Source organism: Neoarius graeffei, chromosome 1 (genome assembly GCF_027579695.1).
Source record: "Neoarius graeffei isolate fNeoGra1 chromosome 1, fNeoGra1.pri, whole genome shotgun sequence".
Classification (NCBI taxonomy): domain Eukaryota; kingdom Metazoa; phylum Chordata; class Actinopteri; order Siluriformes; family Ariidae; genus Neoarius; species Neoarius graeffei.
The window spans coordinates 126,621,596-126,629,409 of NC_083569.1; the positions used below are offsets into that span (position 1 = coordinate 126,621,596).

Below are 7,814 nucleotides of genomic sequence, written 5' to 3' on the forward strand. Positions count from 1 at the left end.
CTGGCGTAACAACAGATGGTTATCCGAATCTGACAGGGAAAAATGTTGGACTTTTAAAAAGAATGCAGGACAAAGTAAGTGAAATCAACCCCGAGCAGAAGTTGACATTTTTGCATTGCATCATACACCAGGAGGTGCTGTGTAAGACTGTGTTGAAAATGAACCATGTTGTGGATGTTGTAACTAAAGTAGTTAACTTCATCAGAGCAAGAGCATTAAACCACAGGCAATTTGTTGCACTGTTGGAGGAAAACGAGAGTGAACATGGCGACGTAAGCTACCACTGCGCTGTCAGGTGGCTCAGCCTCGGCAAAGTATTGAAAAGTGTCTGGGATCTGAGGGAACAGATTCAGGATTTCTGTGCAACGAAAGGACATGACATTCCAGAGCATTCAGATGATGAGTGGGTGGCAGATCTCGGATTCGCCGTGGACGTGACTGCACTAATGAATGAACTAAATGTCAAACTGCAGTGCAAGGGACTGTTTGTGCATGAGATGTACAGCACGGTGAAGGCTTTCATGAGAAAGTTACAGCTTCTCTCAAGTCAGGTGAAGGAGAACGTTTTGACTCACTTGCCAACACTAAAAGCAGCGACAAGATCGGCCGATCACCTCCACAAATACTCAGCAATGTTAGATGCACTGCATTGCGAGTTTTCGAGGTGATTTCAAGATTTCAAAAATCTTGAGATGTATGCAGAGGGACCTTTGAAGCCTGCTTTCTTGCCCTTTTTCCCAGCCTGTTCAACCAACGGCCACAGTTTGTTTCTTGCATCCTTGAGCTCTTGAGTCAGATAATGTTGTGTCCTATCTAGTTATTATGGGATATCTGTGACTTGACCTGAAAAACTAAACCAAATTAAAAACTAAACTAAAATTAGTCAATTCCTCAAAATAAAGCTAAACCTACCTATGCGCTTGTAAAATGAATGAAGAACTAAACTGAAATTTTAAAACAAACTGAACAACTAAAAAAAACTGATGAAAATTTCAAAACTATAATAATTTTGGTGAGGACGCTGTGTAAAATATAAATAAAAATAGAATGTGTTGGTTTGTAAATCAGGGAAACCCTATCTTTCATTGAAAACAGTCCAAAGAAAACATATCAAATGTTGAAACTGAGAAATTTTATTGTTGTTTGAAAAAGATATGCTAATTGTGAATTTGATGCCAGGAACACATTTCAAAAAGTTGGGACAGGGGCATGTTTACCACTGTGCTGCATCACCTCTTGTTTTAACAAAACTCTGTAAAAGTTTGGGAACTGAGGAGACCAAGTGCTGTAGTTTTGAAAGAGAAATGTTGTCCCATTCTTGCCTGATTATAGGATTTCAGTTGCTCAAACATTTGGAGTCTCCTTTATCGTATTTTGCATTTGATAATGCACCAACTGTTTCCAACGGTAACATTTTTCCAAATGACCTCATTGACAAAATTCTGGTAACATTTTCAAAGTGAGCTGATGGACAAAATTCTTCACGTTCTAAAAGAAAATACATATCCTATGGTTCAATACAGCTCATCTTAGAGCCTGCATTCTAAGGTCCCTTCACTGGCTTCCAGTAAGCTACAGAATTGACTTTAAAGCATTGCTGCTGGTGTACAAATCTCTAAATGGTACAGGGCCCAATTACCTCTCTGATATGTTGCAGCGGCCTAACCCAATCAGATCTACCAGATCGCAGCAGAAAAATTTACTGGTAAAACCTGTTGTTAAAACAAAGTGTGGTGAAGCAGCTTTTAGCAACTATGCAGTACAGCTATGGAACCAACTGCCAGAGGACATCAAAAATGCTCCTGCTGTTGGCAGCTTCAAATCTAGACTAAAGACCAAGCTGTTTTCAGATGCTTTCTGCTAAATTATTAATATTGTCATCTCTACATGTTTTAAACTCTTTACTTTTACAGTCTCTCCATGTTTTAAATTTTACTTAACTTTTATTCTATTTTATTCTGCTGTTTTTTATTGAACTTTTATCTCATTTTATTATTTTATTTCTACTATTGTTTAATTCTTATTAATTTTCTTCCCCATTTATTTTATGTAATTTTATTTTCTATTGTTTACTGTTTTGCTTTTACTTCTGTAAAGCACATTGAACTGCCACTGTGTATGAAATGTGCTATATAAATAAAAACTTGCCTTGCCTTGCACAGCTCAGTAGATAGGACCAAGGTTCAACATTCTTTGAGTTACATTTAACATTTTCTGAAGCTAAAGCGTCCTTCAAAAAGGCCACTGAAACCTGTTTTCTGAAAGCTATCTCTGACAAAGCTCAGCTCACAGTCTGACCATGGGCTGTGACCAGCAACCAAAATCAAATCAGGTTGCAAGATCTTGAAAGCATTTAGCTGCAAATTTGCACTTAATAAGTAAAACTGCCTTGGGATGAGCAGAGAAAATGCAATCATGACGAAATATTTAACGATTTCATGAGCAGATGACCATTTGCAGATGGATCTTTGACTTTCTGATAGGCAGACCCCAGGTGGTGATAATCGGTAGCCACACTTCCTCCTCGCTTATCCTGAACACAGGTGCGCCACTGGGCTGTGTGCTCAGTCCCTTCATGTACTCCTTGTTCGCCCACGACTGTACTGCTAAATACAGCGCCAACATCATCATCAAGATTGCTGATGACACAACCATCTCGGGCCTCCTTACAGACAATGATGAGACGGCATGCAGAGAGGAAGTGAAGGCGTTAGCCAGCTGGTGCCAGAACAACAACCTCTCTCTCAACGTCAGGAAAACTAAGGACATGATAGTGGACTACAGGAGGCAGCAAGGGAGGACACACTAGGCCATCTACATCAACGAAGATGAGGTCAAAAGGATCAGCAGCTTCAAGTTCCACACTGTGGTCAGGAAAGCTCGCCAGCAGCTGTGCTTCCTTAGGAGGCTGAAGAAGTTTGGCATGAAGGCAAACATCATTTCAAACTACTACAGGTCCACAATCGACATATCACAAGACTCTGTTTATTTCACAAGACTCCGTTTACATATCACCAACATATCTCAAGACTCTATTTACATATCACCAAAACATTTACATATTTACTGTTTCCACATTTACCAACACATATCAAAACTCTGTTTACATGGTCAGTACTTAATTTGTCTTCAACAAAGTGCAATCACTGGTAGCTGCACATGTCAAATTTTCCCGATGTGTAATACACAGACCCTCCAGGATTTCGCGATGTTGCGATTTGCAACTTCAATGCAAATTCAACCAATCCCCACGAATTCAGGGCGGTGTTGCAATTATATCCAATCACCGCAACTTTCCCGCAAATTTGACCAATCATTGGCGTCGTCTTGAGGTGACATCGACAAACTACCTTCTGCCTTACTTCCATGTATACGTTCAAGAGCATTGTTGCCAGATTGTTGGGTGGTTTTGAATTCTACTTTGCGGGCAAAAAATGGCTTGGGCTGGTTGACAAAAATTGGGCGGGTTTGACGTTCGTTCGGCGGGTTTTTATCATTGGCATAAATTAATCATTTACAATAAACATTAATCTCTAAGTATTATTTAAACAAAAAAATGTCGATGTAACTGTAAGACTAATATGAATGTGTGTAATGTAGTGCAGAAACTGAACTCATAAACTAGTAAATAAGAATGATGCAATCCATTCTCCATTTTCTCTTCTCATGTTACATTCAGCCATGCATCATAGCCTAACTTTTTTTTTAAATGAAGTATATAAAACAGGTACAATCTAACAAATCCACAAAAATCAGGATAACAGATGAAGAAAATACATGGATGTAGACAAAAATAAATTAAGCAGATTAACTAGGCCTATAAAATTAATAAAACAAACAGGATACATAAAAAGATAAATAAATAAAAGACAAATAAAAAATAAATAACCTCAGCAATGCAGATGTTCGATATGCATCGTAGCCTAACATAGCCTACATAATATTCTGCATGTGCATCGCCTACTGGTGCATGTAGGATTCAGAACCCAGCAGATGATTGCAAAGTTATAATCTGATTCAACCATATGGAGCCGAGTACCAGACAGCAGATTTTTCACCTCCAGCCCTGACAGGCTCATGTTGCCATTTAGAAGTTGTTTGCTTTGTTGTTCGATTTACAAATAGTATACTGATCTTTAGCTGCATATTTTTACTTTACAAGATAGGCATCAAGTACATTTTACATTTTAGGTGGTTTTAAGTGCATTTTGGCGGGTTTTGAACATATTTTGGACTGGAAAACGTCAGCAGTATCTGGCAACACTGTTCAAGAGAAGCAGCATGTGCGAGTCAGTGTTTATGTAGGCTTAAATTCTGTTACTGAAAGTGTGTTATGTTTACAGTGAAGGACTGTGTGCACTTTACATTATTTTTTTACTTAATACAAGAAATTAATGGATGCCAACATTTTTGCCAAAATGGTATTTTATTTTCCATTGTTTAGGCAGCTTCAGCATCATACTGTGAGATTCTGTTTAATTGTTTTTTTTTCTATGAAGCCTGAGCCATTTATTTTATTAGTTTATAATTATTGTTTAATTTAGTCTTCAGGAGAGACTGCCTGCACACAGTACTAGTATTAATAGTTTTTTTTTTACATGAAAGCTGAGGCATTTATATGATATTTTAAGGTAACTTCATGTTGTGCTGTGAGGTTCTATGCACTTTAACCTTTGAACCAACAGGTGCATTTGGATAAGTAAAGCCTATTTTTCTGCATTTTTGTAGTCCTGGTAATCTTTTATATTGGTAAAGTTGTTTTGAGGACCATTTCTCAGTGTCTTTGTTTTTTTTAATCAAAAGTTTTTCAGTAATATCTTAATATTTAACATACTCAATTTTAATCACAAAAAGAGAAAATTGCAACAATTTCTCGCAACTTTCACTTCCTCCCGCAATGTAATCGCAACAAAAACGTAAAAAATACCGCAAATTTCATCGCAATTTTTTGGAAACCACCCCCCGCAACATCAGACATTTTAGCCCACAACAATCACAAAAAAAGCCCGCAAAATCCTGGGGGGACCGAATACAGGTGCTTGTGCTATGCTACACCCCCTCCCCACACTACCCCCATGAGACAATGCATGCGTACATCTCAGTTATTTCTATTTTCACTTGAATTTAACTTCCATTTTTTTTATCTTGAGGACTTTGAATCTTTTTTTTAAACTGATATTCTGTTAAACTCCTGTCGGGCTCCAGTGCTGAGAGACTTGTTTCTGGTTCTTATCTCGTTCACTGCATTTCATTGTAAGTTGGCCATGTGTTAACATAAAATGAGCAATGAAATTGAACTGAACTGAACTAAAAAGCTGACTGTTCTCACAACACCAGGCCAAAAGTGGGCCGGGATGGCCTGATCCATGTCTAACCACTGAGTTTGTGGCAACCTGATCATGCACTCTGGCCTTGGGAGGTGGTGTGCAGTGATAGCATTGTGGTTTATACTGTCTGTTGTAGCTGCAGCAACCCTGGCTTGAATCTGGGTCTCGGTATTGCATTTTCCATCTCACTATTGAACAGTGACTAAATGGAAAATCATACGAAGTTTGGATCTCACTTACCATGGCTCCACTTGGGCCAGTGGCGCAATGGATAACGGGTCTGACGACAAATTAGAAGATTCTCTGTTAGATGCTTGGGTGACCACAAAATGCTTCAACCAGCAGCTGATTTTCTGGAAGGGGAACACAGATAACTCAGAGTCTGGAGAGCCGTAATCAGGGAAGCGATTGGATTCTGTTCTGGCATCTCCGTCACCCTGGTTGGAATCTGGGTTATATTATTGAAATTTCAGTTTCACTGAATCACTCTTCATCTCTGAGTTTGTCCATGGATTGCAACTGTTAGCATGGCTTGTGAGGGATAGAAAAATGAGAAAGGATCACCGCTGCCTGAAACCTTACGTCGGCTTGGGGCATGATGGTTGGTGCGTGTGACCTCGGATCGGATGCTTCTCGCATTGCTGCTTGGTTCTCTCTTACCCCATACAGCACTTTGTACAAGACTCATTGTTCACACTGAAAAAAGCTTGAAGCTTCTGCTCAGAGTCTGACCATGGGCTGTGACCAGCAACCCTTTGAGAGAGGGAAAATTTTCTTACAGATAACATCTCCACTCAGTTCTGCATCACTCTTACAGTGGTGCTTGGAACTTTGTGAATCCTTTAGAATTTTCTATATTTCTGCATAAATATGACTGAAAACATCATCAGATGTTCACACAAGTCCTAAAAGTAGATAAAGAGAACCCAGTTAAACAAATGAGACAAAAATATTATACTTGGTCATTTATTTATTGAGGAAAATGATCCAATATTACATATCTGTGAGTGGCCAAAGTATGTCAACCTTTGCTTTCAGTATCTGGTGTGACCCCCTTGTGCAGCGATAAATGCAACTAAATGTTTCCGGTAACTGTTGATCAGTCCTGCACACTGGCTTGGAGGAATTTTAGCCCATTCCTCCATACAGAACAGCATCAACTCTGGGAAGTTGGTGGGTTTCCTCGCATGAACTGCTCACTTCAGGTCCTTCCACAACATTTCCATTGGATTAAGGTCAGGACTTTGACTTGGCCATTCCAAAACATTAACTTTATTCTTCTTTAACCATTCTTTGGTAGAACGACTTGTGTGCTTAGGGTCGTTGTCTTGCTGCATGACCCACCTTCTCTTGAGATTCAGTTCATGGACAGATGTCCTGACATTTTCCTTTAGAAATCGCTGGTATAATTCAGAATTCATTGTTCCCTCAATGATGGCAAGCCGTGCTGGCCCAGATGCAGCAAACCAGGCCCAAACCATGATACTACCACCACCATGTTTCACAGATGGGATAAGGTTATTAGTCTGGAATGCAGTGTTTTCCTTTCTCCAAACATAATGTTTCTCATTTAAACCAAAAAGTTCTTTTTTGATCTCATTCGTCCACGGAACATTTTTCCAATAGCCTTCTGTTTTGTCCACGTGATCTTTAGCAAACTGCAGATGAGCAGCAATGTTCTTTTTGGAGAGCAGTGGCTTTCTCCTTGCAACCCTGCCATGCACACCATTGTTGTTCAGTGTTCTCCTGATGGTGGACTCATGAACATTAACATTAGCCAATGTGAGAGAGGCCTTCAGTTGCTTAGAAGTTACCCTGGGGTCCTTTGTGACCTCGCCGACTATTACACACCTTGCTCTTGGATTGATCTTTGTTGTTTGACCACTCCTGGGGATAGTAACAATGGTCTTGAATTTCCTCCATTTGTACACAGTCTGTCTGACTGTGGATTGATGGAGTCCAAACTATTTAGAGATGGTTTTGTAATCTTTTCCAGCCTGATTAAATAAAATAAAAAATAACAGCTACTTTTCTGGAAAATGCCTGAGTTCTCACCAATGGCCTAAGCACTTCAAAGGTGGCCTTTTCACCTCAAGGCTGTCCCATATGGTCTAGTGGTCAGGATTCCTGGTTTTCACCCAGGTGCCCTGGGTTCAACTCCTGGTATGGGACTGTGTCTTTGTTGTGTCACTTGAGTTGCAAGTCACATGACCTTGAGTGAAATCTTCATTCTATAGGCTCTTGCTTTCTTGAGTCATTTTGGTGTCATGATGGGACAAGAAGTCTGATGACAGTGCAGAAGATTCCAGGATTCACTCCTGGCCTACTCACCTTAGCTCTCTCTTACCCCATCTAAGGCCCTGGGCCTGGCTGTTTGTTAAATCCAACAAAGTACAAGGGCTGTACTCTGAATCTGACCACAGCAGCCGGTGTTCAGCGTTACAGCTAATTTTTAACACCGTGGGCTCAAACCTGTACAGAGGGAAA

The 7,814-nt window shown here is 39.8% G+C and overlaps 1 non-coding gene across 1 annotated transcript; it reads left to right on the plus strand.

The window, feature by feature from the left end:
* The first annotated feature begins 7,427 nt into the window (after positions 1-7,427).
* On the plus strand, positions 7,428-7,499 carry trnae-uuc (transfer RNA glutamic acid (anticodon UUC)). The gene has a single exon. It is a non-coding gene; the product is annotated as a tRNA-Glu (tRNA).
* Positions 7,500-7,814: the final 315 nt, after the last annotated feature.